We start from the raw sequence: 25706 nt of genomic DNA, 5'->3' as shown, positions 1-25706 counted from the left end.
CTCCAGTATTCTTGCCTGGTGAATTCCATGGACAGAGGAGCCTGGCAAGCTACGGTCCATGGGATCACAAAGAGTTGGATACGTTCAGTATGGTGCCAGGGAGTGAAAGCCAGGAGCCAAGAAATGTGCAAAGATCAGATCAGAGAATCATAAGGAATATGATTCCTTATGGGCTATCTTGTGATGGATCTTCCATTAAAGAGTGAAGCTGTTTTACGTCTTTCACTGTGAGTTTTAAAGACCTTAAAACTCACAGTATCTTAGTCCTTTTAACTCATAGTATCTCAAAACTCTGAGATACTGTGATTTCTCTAATTCAGTTGGTAAGAGGAGCTGAGGAAGATTTTTGAGCAATGGAATGGCTTGAAATTTCAGAAGATGACTATATGCAAAGGGTGAAATGAACTGATAAGTTACTAGACTTGAGATGTGTATAAAATAGTCCTACTTCTGTAAGGTCATCTGAGTGAAGTGAATCAAACATTAAACTGGGGCTCTGTGGAGCCACAACATTATTTCCAAACCAGCCCACCCTCACTTTGACACCAGCTTTACTTCTTCCCTATCACATCTAGACTTCATTTCTGTGGTCTCATTTGGCATCATTATTAATAACCTTTGCTGAACTTTCAACTTCTGTTTTTCTCTCACCATTTATGTCTCGTCTTGTCTCTCTGTGAATCACGTACTCTTTGCCTGCACTTTTGGAAGCAGACTTTTCTGGGTTGGTCCTGGGCTTGGACTCTGTCCAGTGAACTGCCTTAGTGGGCAACCTGTTGATCACAGCTGTTTGTTACTGGGTTTCGATTCCCTTCTTTAGCTCCAGCTCCGTGAATCAGGAGCCCAAGAAAGAGGGCTGTTATCATCAGGCTATTGGAATAGGATAGGGGCCGAGTCATCAGGCTCAAACTGCAGGGTGTGGAAATTCATTCATTCATTCATCAGATGTTTATCGAGTCATGTGGAGGGTTAAGCACCAGCCTTGTGTGGCTTCCCTGGTTAGTCCTGCTTTCATTCCTTCGACCCTTACTCCCTTCCAATGCTCTAAGAAGTTTAAGATTTTTTTCACAACAGCTGAGTCTCTCTGGGAGTATCAGCAAGACCTCTGGTAGTGTTAGAAGGCGACAACCCGGGGACAGCAGCAGCTGGTTTTATTTTTGGTTTTCCTCAGTCAGGTGTTTGTAAGTTGAGAACTGCCTGTATTCAAACAACGTGATTTGGTAGCATGTCATGGACTCCTGTAGAAATAATGGATGTGGTACAGTTAAAAGGATAACAATGAACCATTCCTAACATCACAAGCTATACAGTAAATATTTAAAGGTCTGGGTGTGGATTAATGGCTCAGAGGGCATGGATATGCTATGGATCCTTCACAGTCTCATTTTGTGTAAAATTTTGAGTCTTGCTTTGGGTACAGAGATCCAGCCTTTGGTGAACTTGTCTGGGGGAATAGTCATTGTCTCATGGTAGGTACTGACTGATGCATTTGGGAGATTTTATTTAGGGACTTACTCAGTGGCACCCCACTGTGTATACCATCATTTATACCACTGGGGATGGAGGAGCCTGGTAGGCTGCATTCCATGGGGTCGCTGGGAGTCGGACATGACTGAGCGACTTCACTTTCACTTTTCCCTTTCATGCACTGGAGAAGGAAATGGCAACCCACTCCAGTATTCTTGCCTGGAGAATCCCAGGGACGGGGGAGCCTGGTGGGCTGCCGTCTATGGGGTCGCACAGAGTCGGACATGACTGAAGCGACTTAGCAGTAGCAGCAGCAGATTAATGTGTTCATTTGTTCTTGTCAAGCTTTAAATTTTATCCCACATGCACTATTATGACACAAATAAATAAAAGACATAACCGTCTGATCACCTTTTATAATCTGTTGATCTGATTTTTAATTTTTCCTTGTATGCTCCTGATCTTTGCTCAAATTTACACATTTGAAATGGTTATAACCATGATATTGATGTAGCCCTTATTTTCAAAACCATACACTTTCCATTTTGCTAATTTCTGTACTCTTTTAATGGGCATAATTTTAATGGCCATAATTTTGATTTATTTTAATGGTCACTGCTTTCTTAAAATTCTCCTGTTTCTGAATAGTCACAATTTTATTTGTTGAAGTACTTGAATATTTTTATTATACATAATCCCTATTTTCAGGTTACTTCCCATTTTCATCATAGCTGTGCAAAAGTGAAAATCTTGCCTGTATTGTTGTTTTGGTTTGTATTTCTTTAATAATTAATGAAGCTTCTTTGTTAGTTATAATTTTCTGAATTGGTTTGTTCTATTTTCTAATTTATTTCCTAGTTTTTTAAAAAATAAGTTTCTATGAGCTCTTTATACATTACAAATACTAATACTTGTCATTTTATACTTGGTTCTAATATTTTTGAGATTTAATTTTGTTTTGTTATTTTGTAAGTTTGACAATTTTAGCTTAGTTTTATCTGGTTTATCTACTTCTGATTAGTATTTGATGAGTGTTTCAAAAATTACTTAAAAATTATACTCATAAAGATAATTTTTAAATAGTGCAGTTCTCTGCTTATTATTCATCTTGCTTCTTGGTCTACTGTCAAGCCAATTGGATTCTTATAGACATGTATATTCTAGAATCATACAATGATCAGCAAGAGAACATTTATCAGTTTTTATTTTTAATATTTAGAGGATCTAACAAATCATATTTCTTATATCTACAGATAAATGTAGATTTACAGATGAGCGTTTAGAAGGTAGATGAAAATTACATTTAAGACCTGAATACAGTGAAGCAGCCTGGGAAATTAAGAAATATATTTCACTTAAAATTTTAATAGCAAAAAATTGTATCATATTTATAAAACACTTTAAAAATACTCTGGAAATCAGTTTTTCCATATGTTTTTGAGCATTTATGACACATTTTTCCAATGTCTTAATTTTAAAATTTAAGTGTAACTTCAGAAATGTTTCTTTAGATCATTTGCAAGAATCACTTTATTGGTCTCTAAAAACTTTTTCTCCATTTTTATTTTTTAATTAATTAATTAATTTTTGGCTGCACTGAGCTACCTGCAGGATATTAGTTTCCTCAATCAGCGACTGAACCTGGACCCTCAGCAGTGAAAGCTAACTACTGGACCACCAAGGAATCCTCTAGTGGCCTCTTATTAATTATCTAAATTGTGCCTTGTCGTTAGTATTCTTCTTTTGAGGCTCAGATCCTATTATGTAACTGGGGTATACTTTAGGGTTTATAAAGCATTTCATCATTTTCTTTTCATTGGTTTAATTGATCTTGTATTCATTTAAAAATAATCTCAGTCATCTGGTAAATATTTAGTTTATGGATAGTAGTTGAGCAGTACGTTTCTCCACTGATTTAGAAATAGAAATTCAATATAGCTCCCATTATTTCATACAAGAAGGAAGATTTTATAAAGCTAATGAAAGGTTTTTTCCTTTAAATAATTTTAGGAGATAAGTTTTTACATCAAAAGTATTATATACTAAAACCAAAAAAAAAAAAATACTTGGCATAAATCTCACCCTATACAAAGCTTACACAAACCACTGCACTGACCTTAGAGGGGCAGAAACCAAAAGGAAGAAAGAATTCAGCCTTGAAGCCTGGGAAAAGGAGACCTCAAATACAATAAGTTAAAAAAAAAATGAAAAGGCAGAGAAATACTGCACAAATGAAGGAACAAACTAGAAACACAGAAGTTCAAATAATTGAAGAGGAAGTAGGCAAACTACCTGAAAAAGAATTCAGAATAATGACAGTAAAGATGATCAAAAGCCTTGAAAACAGAATGGAGAAAATGCAGGAATCAATTAACAAAGACCTAGAAGAATTAAACAATAAACATACAGAGACAAACAACACAATTACTGAAATTAAAAATCTCTAGAAGGAATCAATAACATAATATCTGAAGCAGAAGAATGAATCAGTGAACTGGAAGATAAAACGGTGGAAACAACTTCTGAAGAGCAGAATACAGTTTAGAATGAAAAGAACTGAGGATAGTCTCAGAGACCTCTGGGACAATATTAAACACACCAACATTCGAATTATAGGGGTCCCAGAAGAAGAAGAGAAAAAGAAAGAGTATGAGAAATTTTTGAAGAGATTATAGTTGAAAATTTCCCCAACATGGAAAAGGGAATAGTCAGTCAAGTCCAAGAGGTGCAAAGTGTCCCATACAGGATAAACCCAAGGAGAAACATGCCAGGACACATACTAATCAAACTAGCAAAGATTAAACACAATGAAAGAATATTAACAGCAGCAAGGGAGAAGCAACAAGTAACATACAAGGGAAACCCCATACATTTAACAGCTGATCTTTCTGCAGAAACTCTGCAGGCCAGGAGGGAATGGCAGGATATATATACTGAAAGGAAAAAATCTACAACCAAGATTACTGTACCCAGCAAGGATTTCACTCAAAATTGATGGAGAAATCAAAAGCTTTTCAGACAAGGAAAAGTTAGAGAATTCAGTACCACCAAACCAGCTTTACAACAAATGTTAAAGGGACTTATACAGTCAAGAAATACAAGAGAAGAAAAAGACCTACAAAACCAAACCCCGAACAATTAAGAAAATGGCAATAGGAACAACAACAAAAAGTATTATATAATAATGGGCAAACAAAATCATCAAAACAGTAATTAAGTCAGTTTTAATGTGTCATGGAGGAGAAGGAGTCATGCCAGTTGTGTGTTTATGACATATCAGCCTACTCTTATCCTGGGTCAGTAGATATGAAAACCACAGTTTGTCCATGGTTACTTAACTGATAAATAATGGGGCGGGATGTGAAATCGAACCAATTCAATTAGAAAGACTAAGAATGAAGTTTGAGGCAAGTTAGGATTGACAGATGAGAACAAATGAATAGTAAATTATGCCTGCAGAATATTGTAGGTTTAGTTTTACATAATATCTTCAGTACTGGTAAAGATGTTCTTACTGTGAAACTTTCTTTTTCTTTTGCGGGGTAAGAAAGGGCAATTTATCCTCTTTAATCACATGATCAGCTTCTTTGGGTTGTCTTATTTTCATTCACAAAGAGGATAGGAACTAATATCAATAGTGAGTTGCTATTTAGATCTAAGTACACTAGAGGGAACTTTGTCAATTCTGATAGTGTTTGGAATGAAATATGACATTCATCTTTGATCCTGCACCTATTGTATTTTCTCATAGGTTTTATTTTTTCATTTTAAGTTTGCTATCTCATTGCCCATGCTGAACAATAGATTTACAGAAATATATATATTACTGAAGGAAAGTATATGTGATGCTGTGACCTTTGACTCCAGTATTATTTTCAAATGTTAATTACTAAGTTTTCCATGACATTATTTTTAAGGAGAATCAAAGGGATATTCTGGCATAAAAGGGATTGATAAATCATACTTGAGAATGATTAGTGTAGTGGAAACAGTGTCAGACTTTATTTTTTGGGGCTCCAAAATCACTTCAGATGGTGATTGCAGCCATGAAATTACAAGACGCTTACTCCTCGGAAGGAAAGTATGACCAACCTAGATAGCATATTAAAAAGCAGAGACATTACTTTGCCAACAAAGGTCCGTCTAGTCAAGGCTATGGTTTTTCCAGTAGTCATGCATGGATGTGAGAATTGGACTGTGAAGAAAGCTGAGCGCCGAAGAATTGATGCTTTTGAACTGTGGCGTTGGAGAAGACTCTTGAGAGTCCCTTGGACTGCAAGGAGATCCAATCAGTCCATCCTAAAGGAGATCAGCCCTGGGTGTTCATTGAAAGGACTGATGTTGAAGCTGAAACTCCAATACTTTGACCACCTCATGTGAAGAGCTGACTCACTGGAAAAGACCCTGATGCTGGGAAGGATTGAGGGCAGGAGGAGAAGGGGACGACAGAGGATGAGATGGCTGGATGGTATCACCGACTCGATGGATATGCGTTTGGGTAAACTCCGGGTGTTGGTGATGAACAGGGAGGCATGGAGTGCTGCGATTCATGGGGTCGCAAAGAGTTGGACACGGCTGAGTGACTGAACTGAACTGAACTGAGTATAACAAATGGAAAACAAAAGTGGAACATGTGTCTTCGAACTCATCTCTCTTATTTCCTACTTCAGCATTTTGAGGTACTTGTCGAATACGCCAGTTGAAATCCTGGCAGGGCGAATTGATATTGTAAGTCTAAAAACTGTGAGAAGCTCACATTTTGTATTGATGTAAGTGCTTATATTTATATCTAGTCTCCAGAGCTTGTACGTTTTGCTCCGTTCTTGCTTCTCTCCTCATTGCCCAGCAGCCAGCCGTCATCCTGTCTCCTTATTGTATAACAAAATGACAGTCAGTGAAAGAGATGCTCAGAGACTCATTTAAAGTAACAAATTGTCACAGAGATGTGTTTTAGTTTTGGCAATTTTTTAACATTTTTGGTGGAATAATCAGCAAGATAGCAGGAGAGGAGTGAAATAGATGAAAGAGAGAATACTGTGAACTCTAAGAAGGTATTGTTGGTTGATAACACTATCTTGAAAAAGCGAGCCCCAAAGTGTGCCCCTCATAGTTGAGATCTCTTTTGTTTGGTTCTCTTAATTGGTGTTGGATATCAGAATCAGTATGTGAGTAAATGGGAATCACTTGAGTCATCTGCCTGAGTATGGAGACTCTGTATGAGTGAAGTATCTCAGTCTTAGCACTCTATAAATGAAGCACTATTTTATTTCAGAATTTCTTGTATTTACTCTTAACAAGAATGCCCCTGAGCCTGTAAATTATTATTATTGTTGGTACTAAGTGGCATAAATGAGAGATTGAACTTATTAAATAATCATTTAAATTATATATTCAATCAACAGTAAGGGACGATCTATTAAGTGTTTTCTGGCCTGAAAAAAATTATATTTTCACATCATTGTTTGAATCATCTTCAAAGGACAATTTGAAGCATTCATTCAGTGTATAGCACTTATAGTTCAGTGGCCCAAAGTCTTAAATCTTGTGCCTGGGTGGATGTTGTATTGTACAGTAGTAATTCTGCAAATTATTTACAATAAAGAGGAAAACACAAGAGAAAAGATCTATCTGTGTACTGCTTCCAGTTTTACAACAAGGGAATACTGTTAAATTTCCAAAGTAGCTTCAGTAGCTCAGTAGTTGAGATATTCTATCCCCTCTCCCCCTCCCCAACATCCTGTTTCATCACAAATATTTATCATTTTATTCATCGGTTCTCCACCCGCCTTGTGGGCTGTTGTGGTTGCTGTCACCCAGCCAAGAGGCTGGGGAATGCCAATCCACAAGCAGCCTGGGGCGTCTGGCTAGGGTGCTTCCTAGGCCCTGTGACTGGCTAACATTGAACAGTTGGCAGTGTTGTGCCACTGAGATCAATGTAGAGTCAACCTATTTAAATAATCACCAGGATCACCAATAACAGGCATGTTGTTGCTAGTCATAGTGAAAATATACATACTATTTGTGGCAAGGAAAAACCTGAGGTCTGCAGGATTTGGAGATGTCATTCTGATGTGTTGTGGAAACATTAGAATTAAAAGAAGGGGAAAATGACTATTTAAACAAAATGACTACCTAAAAAGGCTAGTCCGTTTGAGTGCTTGGTTAATGGTTTTAAAGACTTGTCTGGGTTCCCTGAAAACTTCATTTGGTATTAATTGGGTGCTCACTTTTAAAAGATATAATATAATCTACAGAATACAAATGCAATACCATATGTAATAACAGCAGAGCATACCATGGCATACTCCACTTGTTTCTGAAGGGAGGGATATTTTCGAAGAGTATTGGGCCAGAAATTTTGTAGGCTGGAGTTATGGGTTTGGGGAGGAAGACTGCAGAAGGTACCCTCATCATTGCATTGTATTATCGGGTGTGTCCTGTCAACATAACTGATCACCAGTGATACTAACCTTGATCACTTAGTTAAGGAATAGTCTGCTAGGGTCTCCACTGTAAAGTTACAACTTTTCTCTTTCCATATTCTGTTCATTGGAAGTCAGCCCACATTAAAGGGAGAATAATTAAGGTTGGAGGGAGGGAGTACCTACATGATTTATTTATTTTTGGTATGGAGGCATGGGTATTTATTTTATTTTTGGGTTATCATCCAATGCCAATCACTCTTTATTTTGTTGCTAGCAAGCTGATTTTAAACTTTTAAAATTGTATTTTGCTTAGCCATCTGATATCGTGCATACGTAGCTTGGTGCCACATTCATCACCTGACATTTTGGCCTCTCCCACCTCCACGTGTTTACATTCTTTCTTCAAACCAATAGGTTTGGTTTTGCTGCTCTGGTTAGTACTTAAGGTCATTTTCATAGTCAAGTCTTAATGTGTGCACTGTGGAAGGAGAAGTGATAACACGAAACTTCTTGTCAGCAGATTGGCGAACTTACCTGAGAAACTGAGACTCAAGATTGTGAGGATGTGTGACTAGGACCGAAAGCAGATTTCCAGGTAGGAAATCAAAATGATTTTCTCGAACTCCTTGGCACTTGATTTTGTAGAAGTCAAATCACCATTTCTTGTGAGATGCAAAACTCCCAAAAGGAGGAGTGGCATGAATATTGAGGTTGCGTTAGCAAATCATGTTGTGTTCCTCTTTTATATTCTTTTATTTGATATTTACACAGTAAGGTAATTGCTGAGCTTTGAAATGAAACCCAAGGGGACCTTACAGAAGGCTATCTGTATTTACAAAATTTTTATTCATATGATTTTGATTGTTGAGGCCTATTGAGAAGTACCCATTGGAGTAGAAATAATCAGATTTGTCTTGTCAGAAAAAACAGCTACTGGTTACAGGAGGTTTTATGTGTTTCACAGAATATTTACTAAAGAAGTGTTGATTTCTAGTTTGCATTTCTGATCCACTCCCCTAAGATGCAGTAAGGTCATAAACTCTGCTGGAAGGGAGGAGGAAGCTCCCAGTCACATATGTGCTCTACTTTCTGCATGCTGAGCTGATAAAAGCAAGCATCAGTTTGCCAGCAGCTTCCATTGCAGCAATCTTACAAAGAGTAAGTTAAAAAAAAAAAAAATCAAGTACATGAGAACAGGAAGAGAAGCAACTGAAAATCAGGAATACAACCAGAGTTAACATCATGTAGTGATTCTTTACCTCTGCTGCTGGAAGTGTAAAAGCAGTGTGATTTCTCAGCTCCATGGCAACATGAAGAACCTGTTCTGTTGGAGGGTGTGTGTACACAAATGCATTCAAAGCATGGGCTTGGGAGTGAGTTTGGGGGAGGAGGGGTGCGGGGCCCAACCCTCCAAGTCTTGCCCACGCATTTTTATGTGTGTTTTATAATAAGGCCTTTGTGCAGGGAAGCCAGATAGAAGTTCATGTCCACTGCCCTCTGGTCTTTTACATGGTCTCGCTGCCATCACCCACCTCCCTTCTCTCCTCAGAAAAGAAGCAAGAAAAGGCAATGAAAGAATGCTGCTGGGAGGGAAATGCCCCTCTCCCTTTCTCTTTTTGGAATGTCAACAGAGTTATTGCTTTTCTGTGTGTCTCTAGGGATCCTTGGCTGCTTCTGTCCACTATCCTTTTCTAGGGAAAACCTTTGAATCGCAGTCTTCACATGAGGGCTGAAAGCTGTCAGCAGCTTCCCTCTTTGTGGGGAGGGGTGCTTTCTGCTGCAGCTGGTGTCCTGTCTTCTGCATAAGGACCCAGGAGCGGCATGGAGTGATTGGTGAATGAAGTCTCCCTGCCCACAGTTATTGGCGTCTGTCTCAACTCTGAAACTTCAAGTCCCTTCTCTCACTCATGCCTCACAGCCACGCTCATCTCCATCAGTTCCCTACCGTCACCCCCCTACCCCTCTGCAACCACTCCAGTCCCTTGGTTAGTTTCATCACTTGAAGAGGTAACTTCACAACTGAACTGTTTATCATATGTCCATGTCCCTGCCCTGTGTTTCGGAAATGATAGAACAGTGTGGAACATGTTTATTTTTGCTTTGATTCAATTTAGCTGATCTGTGGGATAAGTCAGATGCTCTGCTCTCTGTTGGTTAGCTCTGAGAATATTCTCTAATAAGCCTTAGACCATTTTTGTGCCACTTGAAATTTGAGGTTGAATTTGGATGGTTATCCGCACTAGGTTCAGAGATTAGGGAATCCAGGTAACATCCTCTTCAATACAGATCTTTACTCTTTTCCTTTCATTCCTGAACATCATCATGAGCCCAGCATCATGGATGGCTCTCTGGAGGTGGTTGTTGTTTTTCAGTCACTCAGTCATGTCTGACTCTTTGTGACCCCGTGGTCTGCAGCACGCCAGGCTTCCTTGTGCTTCACTGACTCCTGGAGTTTGCTCAAACTCGTGTCCATTGAGTCGGTGATGCCATCCAACCATCTCGTCCTCTGTCATCGCCTTCTCCTCCTGTGGCAGAGGAATGAGGACTGAGGATTTTATGTGCCTAAGGACTTGGCAGCAAAATGTTTTCAGCTTAGACTTTGGGCCACACTTATCACTTCTTCATACAAAGAAATAATCTATCTCCCCCATTGTTTCTGCCTAGAACATTCTTTTTGGCTTTTACTCTTAAAAATAAACGATCTGCAGCTCCAAGGACATATACCCACATGGAATCAGTTTAATTTATTAATTAACATATGCAACTGCTTTTGACTTACTTTTGTGTGCTGGCTTAAGCATGCAAAACAGAACACGTATGTGTCTGCCCCTGAGGAGCTAATGTTCTAGAAGGAAAGTGCAGACTGTAAAATATTCCAATAGGTGGTGAAATGGGCTATAAGAGAAACTGCACAAAACCTAGCTGTGACATAAAAAGGAATCAGTCAGCTCTGCAGGGGCTTGACAGGGGAGTAAATGCCAGGGCTGCATCTTGTAAGCTGAATGGCAGTTTGCCTGGAAGACAGCACAGGGAAAGGCATTCCAGGAAGACAGAGCCCTGGCATGCGGAGACCCAAAGATATAAAACCAACAAGTAAATCTTCGTATGGCTGAACTACAGGGTATAGGGAGAGGAGGAGTGGATGTCACGAGGGGAGGATCTGGAAATTTTGGCAGGGACCAGGTCAAGGACAGTATACCATGTTGCCACGTTGGAGCTTGATCTTGTAGGCACGGAGGAGAAACACATTCAAATTTGCATTTTACCAGGAACCATCAGACAGCATCATGAGAATGAATTAGAAGGACCCAAGCTTGGGTTGGAAAACATGGTTTGTAGACAGTTACAATAATCTTCAGGCTTCCCTGGTAGCTTAGATGGTAAAGAATCCGCCTACAATGCAGGAGACCCTGGTTTGATTGATTCCTGCGTCGGGAAGACTCCTTGGAGGAAGGATAGGCTACCCACTCCAGTATTCTTGCCTGGAGAATCCTATGGACAGAGAAGCCTGGCGGGCCACAGTCCATAGGGTCACAAAGAATTGGACACAACTAAAGCGACTGGGCACGCACGCACGCACAGTAATCTTCAAAAGAAAGAAACTGAAGGCTTGAACTCATGCTAGGATGTTCAGAACAGTGAGCACATGATGGACCCTCAAGCTTGGAAAATAGTGCTAGTCACCGAGCCAGTGTGAAGGATGAGGGAAAAAGAAGGCAGTTCTCAGGACTCTAGCTGGACTACAAGGTGAATAGTGATGGCATTGCCCAGGAAGAGAAAGACAGGAAGATGAACAGGCCTTTGAGAAAAGCAGTGACTATGGTCATGTGTGGGCAGTGGAAGGATAAATGGTTTGGGGATCAGAAAGAACCTGAATTTCAATTTTACTTCTCTGATTTATCTCCTGTATAGTTATAGGTAAGTTACATAACCTCTGGGATCCTTAGTTTCCTGGTCTCTTAAGTGGAGACAGTAGTTATTGACTTGAAGCCCTTTGGTAAGGGACAAAAGAGATAATCTTTTATTTGATATTTACACAGTAAGGTAATTGCTGAGCATGACTATGTAAAGCTCCTGACTCAAGCCCATTCCTAAATAAAGGGCAGATTATTATCTCTACTTTGTTCTGTAGGCTGTACACAGGAAGAGTGGGACGATAGATAGAGGTGGAGACCCAGAGAGCATTTTTATATAGATGTGAACTTGTTTGTGTGTGCTGTCAAGAAAGAGCCACTGGAGAGAGAAAGGTGGATGATGTAAAGGAAAGATGTCCAATGATTGAGTAGAATCCCAAGTGTCCAGAGTGCTCCCAGCTCTAGAAAGGATTGATTGGGGCAGAAGAAGGGGGGATAGGAAGGTCTGCTACTAAGTATATGGGAAAAACTATACATGGATGAAATTTCTCCTTGAAAAACTCATTATTTTACTTAAAATGTATTATTTATTTTTATTTCTGTACAATTTTAAAGGTTGTACTCCATTTACAGTTATTACCAAATATTTGCTATATTCCCCATGTTATACAGTCCACCTTGTAGCCTAACTTACACCAAATAGTTTGTACCTTCCATTTTCTTTGTGGTTTTTGTGAAGGAGAAGGCAAAGTCATTTGTCCGTGCAAACTGGATGATAGTGAAGAATACTGGGAACATTTAGATCTGCCTCTAGAGGAAGCGTGAGCTGACCTGCGTGTTCAGAGGTGATAATGTTCACCCGACCTGCAGAAAGCTCAGCAAAAGTAGCTGTGTCTCAGCAATTGATGTTTCTCAGCCACTCCAAGGAGGGGCTGCAGGACCCAAAGCGACCATGATCCAAAGGAGGGTTTGGGGTTGAGCATGCCAAAGGGCGAGGTGACAGAGGATGCTGGCAAGGGCAACGGCAAAGTGGTTCCCAGTGGGATCCAGACAGGATAGTGAAAGGAGCCTGGAGGAGGAGAGGAAGGTGCTGGGAGGAGAGAGGATGGGGAGGAAGAGGTCCTGAACTCCTGGAAGGGAGGGGCTGAGGAACTGGGGGTCTCTGTGAGGCTGGAAAACAATAGTGTGGGAATGTGACAGGTTCAGTGATGTGATGAGATTGACTAGAATACCTGTCCTATTGACCTCCTTGTAAGGTGTTGTGGAAAATGATCAAACACTTAATTAAGCAAAGTGCATTATTGTGTGTGAAATGTGCATTGAGCAAGGATTCCCCCTTTAAGGTGGGGGTGGGGCACTCCTAATCACATGTGTGTGTGTGTGTGCTTGCATGTGTGTGCTCAGTGTGTCTGACTCTTTGCAACTCCATGGCCTATATAGCCCACCAAGCTCCTTAGTCTGCGGGATTTCTCAGGCAAGAATACTGGAGTGGTTTGCTATTTCCTTCTTCAAGGGAATTTCCCAGCCTGGAGATTGAACCCTCTTGCATCTCCTGCATTGGCAGGTAAATTCTTTACCACTGGCACCATTAGTCAATAAATATTTTTCATTAAGTAACTTCTTTAAGAAGTTTCGTTTGAGTATTTCCCCCCCATACTGCAGTCATTGGTTCTTGATTGGTTCAATAAAAATGATTTTAGATAGTGAGCGTAAATATAGGGACTCATGTGTCAGGTTTTACACTTAAGTAAAATGCTGAAAATAAAGATATATTGCATCAGCAATCTCCACCAATACAGGGTGGGCATGTCATCTTAAGCACTTACATTGGGAGTCTTCACTTGATTCATTTGGAGTCCTCATTTGATTCAGCACTCACTTGTATTCTTCCCTCATAGCTACACATTGAAGTAAATAATAGACTGTGCTAAAATCTTTGATTTACATTTAATTCAATTCAGTTCAGTCGCTTTCATGTCTGACTCTTTGAAAACCCGTGGAGTGCAGCACGCCAGGCTTCCCTGTTCATCGTCAACTCCTGGAGTTTACTCAAGCTCATGTCCATTGAGTCAGGGATGCCATCCGACCATTGCATCCTCTGTCATCCCCTTCTCCTCCTGCCTTTAGTCTTTCCCAGCATCAGGATCTTTTCAAATGAGTCAGCTCTTCGCATCAGGAGGCCAAAGTATTGGAGCTTCAGCTTTAGCATCAGTCCTTCCAATGAATATTCAGGACTGATTTCCTTCAGGTTGGACTGGTTTGGATCTCCTTGCAGTCCAAGGGACTCTCAAGAGTCTTCTCCAACACCATAGTTCAAAAGCATCAATTCTTCGGTGCTCAGCTTTCTTTATAGTCCAACTCTCACATCCATACATGACTACTGGAAAAACCATAGCTCTGACTAGATGGACCTTTGTTGGCAAAGTAATGTCTCTGCTTTTCAATATGCTGTCTAGGTTGGTCATAACTTTTCTTCCAAGGAACAAGCGTCGTTTAATTTCATGGCTGCAATCACCATCTGCAGTGATTTTGGAGCCCACACTATTTTTGGAAACTATTTCCATTGTTTCCATCTATTTCCCAGGAAGTGATGGGACCAGATGCCATGATCTTAGTTTTCTGAATGTTGAGTTTTAAGCCAACTTTTTCACTCTCCTCTTTCACTTTCATCAAGAGGCTCTTTAGTTCTTCTTCACTTTCTGCCATAAGTGTAGTGTCATCTGCATATCAGGTTATTGATATTTCTCCCAGCAATGTTGATTCCAGCTTGTGCTTCATCCAGTCCAGCATTTCTCATGATGTACTCTGCATATAAATTAAATAAACAAGGTGACAATATACAGCCTTGACATACACCTTTCCTGATATGGAGCCAGTTTGTTGTTCCATGTCCAGTTCTAACTGTTGCTTCTTGACCTGCATATTGTATGATGCTCTTAGCTGAAGTTTGAGTGATGTTTATATTTTCCTAAAACTAGCAAAGAGATTTTGCTAAATGAAAAAGGCTTCAATAGAAGGACTGTATCTAGGAATTGGTAGAGTGCAAATCCTATAATGTATTCCAGTATGTATATGATTTACCAGGGCAGCTTGCTGAAAATATAGACTTGGGGACCCACCTAAGAAGATAATGATGTTGGTTGTCTGCACACTCAACTTTGAGAATCCTATGAAAGAGTTTCTAGTTTTGGAAGATGGCTATAGTACTGGGCAACACCCTAAGTCATGTGACAAAGAAAATAAACAACAAGAAAGGGAAAGTAGAACAGAAAAAGATAAGGAGAAGATAAGATTGATGAGGGCAAGAAAAGAGATAAGAATTTAAGTCCTGAAGAAATCCCTCTACAAATTTCTATGTTTCAAAAGATAGGTTTCAAAGGGTGATAGAATCACAATGATTTTAAGATTATAAGTAGAAAGCAGTGTGAAGAATGCAAGATTATGTGGGAAAAAAAATGTCAAAAGATATTGTTCAGGAAGAGCCAAACTGGTTACAAATTCAAACTTCAAGTATTAAAATGAAAATGTAGGAATAAATTTTAGTTTTCCAACAACTTTTTAAATTGTAATATGGTGGGTGTATTACTTGGGATAAATTTTGGTCATAGGACAGGATTGCTATTATAAAAAATTAAATTGGATTCTTTTATTTTTCTCCTGTGAAGTGCGCTCAGCCGTGTTGCGCTTTGCAACCCCGTGGACTATACAGTCCATGCAGTTCTCCAGGGCAGAATACTAGTGTGGGTAGCCTTTCCCTTCTCCAGGTGATCTTCCCAATCCAGGTCTCTCACATTGCAGGCGGATTCTTTACCAGCTGAGCCACAAGGGAAGCCCATTTTTCTCCTGATTATCAGTGAATTATCAAGAACAACCTTCAAACTCCAATATGATGAGCACTGCTGCCTGGGGTTGTTGTGAAGATTACAGGAGATCTGAACTCTGGTTGCCAGAATTGCTGGGTTCAAGTTACTGCTCTGCAACTACCTAGCTTTATGCCTTTGGGCAAGTTAATGTGGCTTAGTTTCTTTGACTGTAACATAGGATAATGATAGTGCTTACCTCTAGAAATGTTGCCAGGAATACATAAGTTAGTAAGTGTAAAGCATTTAGGACAGTGCAAGCCACGTGGTAAACATTCAACAAATGTTATTCTGAAACATAGCATCTGTTGTCATTCTCTTGTTCAGAGCACCTACATTTTTTTAAATGATTGTTCAAAATAGGGATATACATATGATTTTATAAAGTAATATTTATCTTGAGCTTTAGTCAGTGAAATTATTGAACAGCTATCACTAAGACACTTCAAGTTCTACTGTGACAAGTAAAACATGACCCTATACCCCAGCCACTCCAGCCTTGGGAAGTTATCCTGTTAACTGGTTTTCTCTATGCTATGTTGGAGAACAGCATAGATGTTAATTGAAACTATGTTTTGTAGCATAAGTAAAAGTGCATGAAGGACAGAAGGGAATACTAAAAATAGATCATACTTAGTGTATTTCTCAGCATAGCAGATCATCCTGGTATTCTTCTAGAGATAGATATAGTAAAATGGACAGAACAGAGATAGGTCATCAGAAAAACTGGATATTCAAGTGCTGAGTATGCTATTTCCTGACTATATGACAGTGAGCAGTTGACTTAACCTGTGTCTCTCTTTCTTCACCTAAGAAACCGGCACGTAGCCACCTTGCTGAGTATCTTGATTAATTGAGCCAATGCTTGTGAACTATGAGATGTTGAGCATTTGTATTTTTGCATGATTTATATTATATAGAGCTTGTGGATTTCTAAAGATCAATGGCTCAGAAACGACCACTTAGGATAATGTAGTTTTAATAGGATTACAGAGACCTTTATTATTCTCTGTAGAATTACCTGCAGATCAATAATACATGGGTGACTTGCTGCAGAAATCAGATCCTGCTCCCCCCCAAAAAAAGCCACAGCTGGAAGGTGAAATGGGACAGAGAGGTTATGTGGTAACCTAAGGGAATAGTTCACAAGCTGTGGAATAAGAACTGACCGGGAGGATCCTCCCTTGCTCTTTCCATGCCGCTCCCCGATATTTCTCAATTGGATGGAAGGAGTACAGACTTTGAAGTCAGACCTGAGTTAAAATCCCTGCTGTGTCACTTACTAGTTATGAATCAGGCTGGTTATGAAACCTCTGAGCCTCACGTCCGTCATCGGCACAGGGGTTAGCATCACTTGCCTGGCAGAGTTGTGGGCAACAGATATTACGTCTGCAAGCTACCTGCCCGACAGCTAGCTGATACGTTATTTTTCTCATGATTATATGTGGCCAGATTTCAAGGCAACTTGAATTACACCCTTGCTGAATAGGAATACTAATGCAACTAATAATAGCAACTGTTTAACTGAAGGGTTCCATGTGCCAGGCGCAAGTCCAAGTACACTACGCCTATGAGTATCTTATTTAATCTCCAAACCAGCCTGATGATGTGAGTATTACTGTTATTGCCACTGAGGCTCCAGACGTGTAGCTAACATGTCTCAAGGTCACCCAGTGAGTTGGTGGGGCAGCAGGTTTCCAAACCTGTGCACTTGTGACTCTGGATCCCACTTTCCTCGTTGCTGGATTATTCCTGTTCCTCTCTGGCCAGTTTAGGGATGTGGGACAGAGAATGAAAGGACTAGTTGTTTCACGAGAATTGTTTTATGAGTTGGGTGAGTATTTGCTTTCGCAGTCTTCATTCAGGTAGACAGTACTGGAAGAGACCAGCACTCACCTATCATGTAAATCACGTAACTTGTGAGTGTGTTCCGAAGCCTCGTAGAGCGCCGCTTTCCTTCATTGTATTTTTTTATACTTGTCAGGATTGTCGTGAGCATTTAGGGGGATGATAACTGGAGAGGCCAGTCCTGGCAGCCATCTCCAGCTCTAATCTCTGGGCCCCACTCCCTTCTTAAGTAGCAGTCTGGCACTGAGGGCAGAGCCTTGGGGAATGCCTGCTTGCTTTTTCTACATTAAACCAATGGAGTTCTCTGTTATTCAGCACTCTCATGTTGTAAACCAATGATGTTATGTCACAGGACATTACTACTGATCCCCTTGAAAGGGCAATAAAATATTTGCTCACATACCTTCTCATTGATCTCATTGAACTTACTTCTGATCGACTACCTTAGGTGAAGACAGGCACATCGCATTGGTCTTTTCATTGATTTGCGTCCTGTGTCTGGATACATGCATGCAGAGCGCAGTCCCTTTAAGAACCACTAGCCCTCAGCAAAAAATAACCTAGAGCAGCTCAGGTTACTGCTGGGCTCCAGAGACTCTTCAGGGGGTCAGGTTGCTTTTTTCTCTGGCACCTGCCTAGGCAGGGATGTAGGAAGAAGTTGATTTATTCCAGCAGAGAAGTTCTGGGCGGATCTGGGCACTGGAGTCCTCACCTCCGACTTCTGGATGTGACACTGCCTTCATGGTAGCAGGGTTTTGATTGGGCTATTTAAATGGCATTCAATTAAGTGACCCTGTCCCTGGACCTGGATGTAGGAGCCTGTCTTTCCTATCAACTGTAGATTTTATATTTATTGTTTCTTTGAAAAATGAAAATGACATCAAAAGCCATCAGATGGGGATGCATCTCCCATCCCCAAATCCAAAGCGTGGCTGTGCAGTGAAGGGAAGTCATGGGAGGACACGCCCTTTTCTCCAGACACCCTGTGCCTGCACGTGTCTGTCTCACCAGCCTTTCTTGAAAGGAATGTTTTTACTGGCTGTCCATAAGCCCAGGGAACAAAGACTATACAGGGCCTAAGGCTCTGTAAAGATAAACGTACAAACAAATGGAATGAACTCAATTGTGAAAAGCAGGGAGAGCTCCTCAGAGGTGATACAGTATGGGATGTGGCAAAGAACCAGCTAGGACTTAGACCATCTGGGGCCATGTCTCAGCCACGCTACTGAATTCGCTGAGTTGCAGAATAATAGAATTTTGTCAGTTAAGTGGTATCTGTGAGTGACTCATAGTCTTTACTTTTCCTAGAAGGAAAGTGTGGCTCAGAGCATTTGGGTGGCTTACCTAAAGTCACTTAGCTGCTTGGTAGTAGATCTTGACCCGCAGCCCAAGTACATATATCATTGGTCTTCATCATGCTACACAGACATTGTAAAGAGTCAAGTTCTCTCCACGTCCCCATTTCCTTACCTAGAAATGAGAATTCTCCTACCTGGCATGCCTTCTTTGTAGGGTATTGTAAGGCTCTGCTAAATGATTGTGGATGGAAACACTATTAAAAACTATTCAGTGATATGTTTATATTGATATCAATTAAAAGTAAATTATAGGGACTTCCCTGGTGGTCCAGTGGTTAAGACTTCACCTTCCAATGCAGGGGGTACAGATTCTATTTCTGGTCAGGAGCTAAGATGCCACATGACTGGTGGTCAAAAAGCCAGAACGTAAAAAAACAACACAAGCAATATTGTTAACAAATTCGATAAAGACTTTAAAAATGGCCCACATCAAAAAATATTTAAAAAATAGTAAATTATGTATTTATATGCGCACACATATATGATGATGAGATATATGTATGATGTGATACCTAATATTTTGTTAAAATTCTTCTTGTGGGAGATATTAACAAAAATCTGGATTCTTCTTTGGAAATTCAAAGCACCATGAATTTCCAGACATATGGTAAAAGTTCTATACTTTGAGTTATTAACCTGACAGCTTTACCTACTAACATTACCATTACTTTACCTTTCTGAGAAATGGGAATAATAAAATTCTCTGCCTATCTTCAGTTCAGTTCAGTCGCTCAGTCATGTCTGACTCTTTGCCTCCCCATGGACTGCAGCACACCAGGCCTCCCTGTCCATCACCAACTCCCGAAGTTTATTCAAACTCATGTCCACTGAGTCGGGGATGCCATCCAACCATCTCATCCTCTGTCGTTTCCTTCACCTCCCGCCTTCAATCTTTCCTAGCATCAGGGTCTTTTCAAATGAGTCAGCTCTTCACATCAGGTGGTCAAAGTATTGGAGCTTCAGCTTCAGCATCAGTTCTTCCAATGAATATTCAGGACTGATATCCTTTAGGATGGACTGGTTTGGATCTCCTTGCAGTCCAAGGGACTCTCAACAGTCTTCTCCAACACCATAATTCAAAAACATCAATTCTTTGGCACTCAGCCTTCTTTATAGTCCAACTCTCACATCCATACATGACTACTGGAAAAACCATAGCTTCGACTAGACAGACCTTTGTTGACAAAGTAATGTCTCTGCTTTTTAATATGGTGTCTAGGTTGGTCATAACTTTTCTTCCAAGGAGCAAGCATCTTTTAATTTCATGGCTACAGTCACCATCTGCAGTGATTTTGGAGCCCCAAAAAATAAAGTCTGCCACTGTTGCCACTGTTTCCTCATCTATCTGCCGTGAAGTAATGGGACCGGATGCCATGATCTTAGTTTTCTGAATGTTGCGTTTTAAGCCGACTTTTTCACTCTTCTTTTTCACTTTCATCAAGAAGCTCTTTAGTTCTTCTTTGCTTTCTGGCTATCTTAAGTTGTCCTAAAGATAACTTTATGAATATATGTGAAAGTACTTCTTGAACTGTAAAGCACAGAAACGAATGATTATTGCCAAATATTGCTGAGGGCCACAAAGCCTGTCCAGAGAGCACATGAGGTATGATTAAGGAGATAAGTCATATATTCAAAAGCAGATTTCAACATTATCTGAACTTGGTGTCAGATAAAAACTTTATAGATAATGATTGCAATGAATTAATAAGTATTTATTGTAGCTTCCAAATGGAAGTGTAGTCATCCATTAGTTATTACTCTTTTCCCATAGATATTTGCCCAGTTGGTCAAGACATCCATAGTGTCTCATATTTATAGAATATTAGCTACTGTAATAATATAGAAGGTAGAGATTTAAATGTTATTTACACAACTTTCTCAGTTATGCTATTTGCTCTAATATTTATGTCTGATTTATCTCATTTCATTATTAAAGAATATTTGTGAGTTGTAATTAATATTATCATTATCTAATGAATGAGAGGCCAAAAGATTTTCCCAAGACCTCATGGAATGTGAATGGAAGATCAGGGATTTGAAGCAATGTCTTCTGGTCCCAAATTCTGTGTACTTGTAACCTACCTCCTTGTGTTGTGTTGGGGGTTCTATTTTGTAGACTATATTCTTCATTGGTTTCTTTCATTGATACATTCATTCAGCATGAATACTCTGTGTGGAACTTTGTCATATTATCTCCTACTCCAGGACTAAATTTCTTCGGAGAAAACAGTTTGTTATTATGTCTGATTCCTTTAACTGAAGGAGAAGTAGTGACACGGATGCTTGAACCTTGCATAAATACTGATTTGAGTGGGGAAGGGAGGAGATAGGCCTTAAATGGGGAAACACCGATGTCAGAGTCAAAATAAATCTTTGCTCTCCAGTAAAGTAGTTCCCTAGTGTCATAGGGGCTTCCCTGCTTGCTCAGTTGGTAAAGCATCCTCCTGAAATGCAGGAGACCCCCGTTCAATCTCTGAGTTGGTAAGATCCCCTGGAGAAGGAAATGGCAACCCATTCCAGTATGCTTGCCTGGAGAATTCCATGGACAGAGGAGCCTGGCAGGCTACAGTCCATGGGGTTGCAGAAGTCAGACACGACTTAGCAACTAAACCACCGCCACCACTAGTCTCACAGGGCTATTTACATTCAGTTAAAATTAATTAATTAATTAAAATTTAAAAATCATTTAATTTTAATCATTAATTAGAATTTAAAAATCAGTTCCTCAGTCACACTAACCACATTCCAAGTACCGATAGCCACCTAAGACTTGTGGCCACTATATTGGACAGTACAGATACATGGATATGTGTTTGTCACTGATACAGATAATTTTGGTGTCTGATGTGTGTGTATAATTTCACATTGGAAATGAAATTGTTCTGGTATACATTTCTACTTGAGACATAATAATAGCTACTGTGTACTGAGTACCTTCTCAGTAAGCAGTAGGCACATAATCTATGTTACTTTATTTTATCCTCACACCATTTTTTATACTGGGAGTCTAAGGTTCGAGAGGTTATGCAATTGCCTAAGATGTGATAGGGCTATGGATTGACACCAGTTTTCTTTGATTTCAAAGAGAACGCTCTTTTGCTGTAGTATGCTATCTTTCTACGTAGCGTAGTTCAATTACATCACAGTTAACATCCTCAATGCACTGTCTTATCATTCAGTCCATTTCAGTTCAGCAAGCGTGCCAGGCAGTCACTCTGTTGGGAACAGGAGGTACAGCAATCAGTGCAGCCGGTCTCTGACCGTAGGGAGTTCAAGTCAAACATAGAGTTCAGGTCATAAAGAATAATTATGATAGTGAAGGATGATCTGTGGCCCAAGACCATGTAATGCAGCCAGGAGCCATTGAAGGGTTCTATCCAGTGAGTGCCATAGTCAGATTTTCATTTCGTAAACTCCACTGTAATCATGTAGAGCCTTGTTTGAGAGCAAAGGGAGAAGCTATGATAGTTCTTGTATTATTTATTTGTAATCTTGTAGGATTTGCCTAAGTGAAGGAATGTTGACAGCTAGAACTCAGGTCATAGCGGTGGCGTTAGAAGATTGATGAGAGAGAAGCAACTTGGTAAAATTGTCAGGTTTCAGTGATTAAAGCTGAGGGTAAGGAGCAGTTAAAGATGATTCTCATATGTGGGTGCTTGGTGAATGTTTGGCCTCTTGAAAGTAAAGGAGATTTGCTATGTGGAAAAGGTTGTGCATGAGTGTGTGTTGTGTGTTGTGTTTTTTGTGTGTTGTGTTTATTGTGTGTGTAATGTGTGTTTTGTGTGTCTGTGTGTGTGTGTGTGTGTGAGCCTGCATCCTTAAGTAGATGAACTGCAGGGTGGGAAGGGGTGAAGATAATGACTTAATAGACCACAAGCCCATAAAATATCCAGAAAGCAGTATTATTTGCCAAGTGGAAAAGTGTTAGTCACTCAGTTGTGTCCTACTCTTTGTGACCCCATGGACGATAGCACACCAGGCTCCTCTGTCCATGGAATTCTCTAGGCAAGAATACTGGAATGGGTTGCCATTCCCTTCTCCAGGCTGCTGTAAAACAATGACATCTTTTAGGAATGTAATTTAAAAAATGAAAAATCAAACAGAATCCTGCCATAATACTGAGACTAAAAAGGAAAACTTAACCTTATGGTCTAAATATGATACATCTATCCTAGGCTGGGCACAGAATAGTGAACTAGGGATGTATTTTCCCATTTTTCTAAATAGTCACAACATGTAAAAGTATTTATCATCATGAGATTCCCTAGTAACATAGACAGTGGATTTAAATATGGCTTCTAGGGAGCCTCCTGTTGAAAAGGCAGATTTTTGCCACATTTTCTTTGGTGTATGCCCCCCTTCTTTTTATATAATTAAATAATCTGTTTTTAATTTAGTGACCAGGTAATTATGTTATATGACATTTCTAAAAGATAAAGATAAGCAAGTGTTCTCTAACATGGTTTTTAGCAGTCCTTAATTTTGAGCAGTGGTGTGTTTAATTGTGTTGTAGCAGAAAATAACCTCATAGGTTTAAATAATTATAATGATAGCATAGGTTCCAATCTAGAGTAAGGAAGTTCCATTTTCTTAAAAAAAACAAAATCAATTGTTCTGCTGATAGTACATTTAACAGGTGTGGAATTACCAAAACCAGGAGTGCTGATGGAAATAATTTCTTCTGCAACTCAACCTGTAGTCTCTGGATTGATAGTCATGTCTGTGCAATTTGAAACAGTGTCTGCTTTGGAGATTAGCGTTGTTTTATAATTATCTGAGGATCCTGGATTCAGACCTGACCGGCATAGACCACCATGGCAGAAGGCTGTCAAATGTACGATGCCGTCTAAAACCTGGTGACTTCTGGGTGCCTGGTTTTGTTTCGAGCTACTTAAAAGCAGGAGCTTCTGTAAAATTTGTGAAACATCTTTGGTTTCCAGTCAGTTAACTTTAAGTATTTCTTTCTTCTCGGACAAATGCAGATGTGTCTCATTATCTTGTGTTTTAGATTTGTTTCCCCCATTTTCTTAATGTTTTATTCCTCTATTCATTTTCAAAATACATAAGAAAACCTGGTGAAATAAAACAGACTCTAGATTTAATGTTGCGTTATCCCACATCTTACGTTAGGAGTTACCTGCTCAACAGTTATGCATTAGGAACTTTGCCATCCTTCTATGAGGAGAGGGAGGGATGTGTGTGTTTCTTCAGAGCTGCTTAGCGGTGATCAACTAGAGGGCACCAGTGCACATTTCCATCTGAGTTCTGTAAACTAGGCCACATACTGTTGACACATATGCATAGGAGAGAAACGTGAATGCTTTGCGAAATCTCAGTACTAAAAATAATTTCCACCTGTATTTATAGCAGTGCTATCATACTTGACAAAAGTGATGTGGAACCTACCAGTATAGGAAGAAAAATGTCATCTTGTTACCATTCCTGGAGAGCTGCCCTCTAGAATTAAGTCCTTAAGTATGTCCAGAGTTACAGCAATGCTACTCACAGGTCTTTGCCAGTTGCATAGGGTGGATAGTTAATACCATTAAGTATTGAGATACCATCACAGGGAAGTGTTCTGTGGCTAATAATCAACTGGGTAACAATAAAAACCTGTCCACTATTAGGAAAGATTGGTAATTAAGACTTCCAAATAGGGCATGCAAGTAGGAAATGTTCAGGTTCTGAGGCAAAATTTTGGGTTCTGTTAAATCCAATTACCATTATGGTTCATTGTGTCGGCACAGTTGCTTAAATGAAACTGGAGAAGGAACATTTTTAGATATCCAGATATTAAAATGTGCAAAAATCCAGCATTTTCTGATAGGAAAGCTATGTGAAAAGACCTTCCTTTGGAGGGTAACTGTGCATATGTTTGAGTGGGAGGAAAAAGAGCAGATGATTTGAAAACTCTTAAAATTGTTACACATGTAGAAAGTTATTTTCCTCATAAAACAACCAGGATTTCAGTCTGAGTTAACATCTTACTTGTCACTTAATTAAAATATTTGCATATTGCATTTCATTGATTGATCGATTGATTCATTCACTTTTTTGGCAGACAGTAATATGCCTACTATGTGTAAGATACCGCAGTAGGTATATCTCATACATGGGAGATTTACTTCTGTAAACGATCAAACAATTCAAGAGAGATATAATTGCAAGTATGGTGTGCAGAATGTCCATTTCTTGGGTGAAACTGATAGTTAAGCTTAATTCTACTTAAAAGCACATTTTAAAAGAAGATAACTGCAGAAATGCAGTCTGTGCCATTTTCCTAACATTTATTTGGAAAGCAGCTAACGTTCTTTTCCTCTAAATCGATTAAGTGTTAATGTTTGGGGAACACGCTTTGAAAAAAAGAATGGTTATAGGAAGGAGAACGTGGCTAAGAGGAGAGGTTATGTGGCATTTTATAAGATAGTTGGTGGTGCTGTTTAATGCTTATAAAGTTGTGTTAAAATTGACTAAACAGCCTGTTATTGCAGGAGCTTATTTAAACCAGCTCTTTGTGGTTATGTCTGGTGAGGAAGCTTAAACTTAAACTCTCTCCAGCCATTTAACTGCAGCACAGTGACTTCAGGTCTCTTGTAAGAAAGTCTAAATGTAGGCTGTTGAATAATCCCTTTGAGGGCCCTGTAACTATTTTTATGCCTGGATATGCGTCATCAGTGGGTATTTTCTCTGGTGACTTGCTTACATCAGGTCTCCTACCATACATTCTATCAGTGAGTGGCTTATGATTGATGGGAACCACACTGTTGTTCAGCTTATCTGTGACCTCAGCGAACGGACAACAGGAATTTCCAGGCTGTTACATTCTCTGAATGCTTGAAGACAGGGGCTCACGGTGTTGATCCAGGCAGGTAGCAGTGATATTATTCACCAGCG

The 25706-nt window shown here is 39.7% G+C and overlaps 1 protein-coding gene across 8 annotated transcripts in view; it reads left to right on the top strand.

Moving 5' to 3' along the window:
- HIVEP2 (HIVEP zinc finger 2) overlaps window positions 1-25706 on the top strand; it is a 294756-nt gene that overhangs the window by 123147 nt on the left and 145903 nt on the right. For 6 of the 8 annotated variants that reach the window (XM_081530968.1, XM_081530974.1, XM_081530972.1 and 3 more), the window contains one exon: window positions 8413-8487. The exons of 1 other annotated variant lie outside the window; for it this stretch is intronic. The gene's annotated coding sequence lies outside the window, so the exon portion shown is untranslated. Of the gene's footprint in view, window positions 1-8409; window positions 8488-25706 lie in introns of all 8 variants that reach the window. One more of the 8 variants, XM_081530975.1, reaches the window with a different exon arrangement.

This window comes from Giraffa tippelskirchi, chromosome 9 (assembly GCF_054371585.1).
Source record: "Giraffa tippelskirchi isolate mGirTip1 chromosome 9, T2T-mGirTip1v1.2.pri, whole genome shotgun sequence".
Lineage (NCBI taxonomy): Eukaryota > Metazoa > Chordata > Mammalia > Artiodactyla > Giraffidae > Giraffa > Giraffa tippelskirchi.
This window is presented reverse-complemented; position numbering and strand designations above follow the sequence as displayed.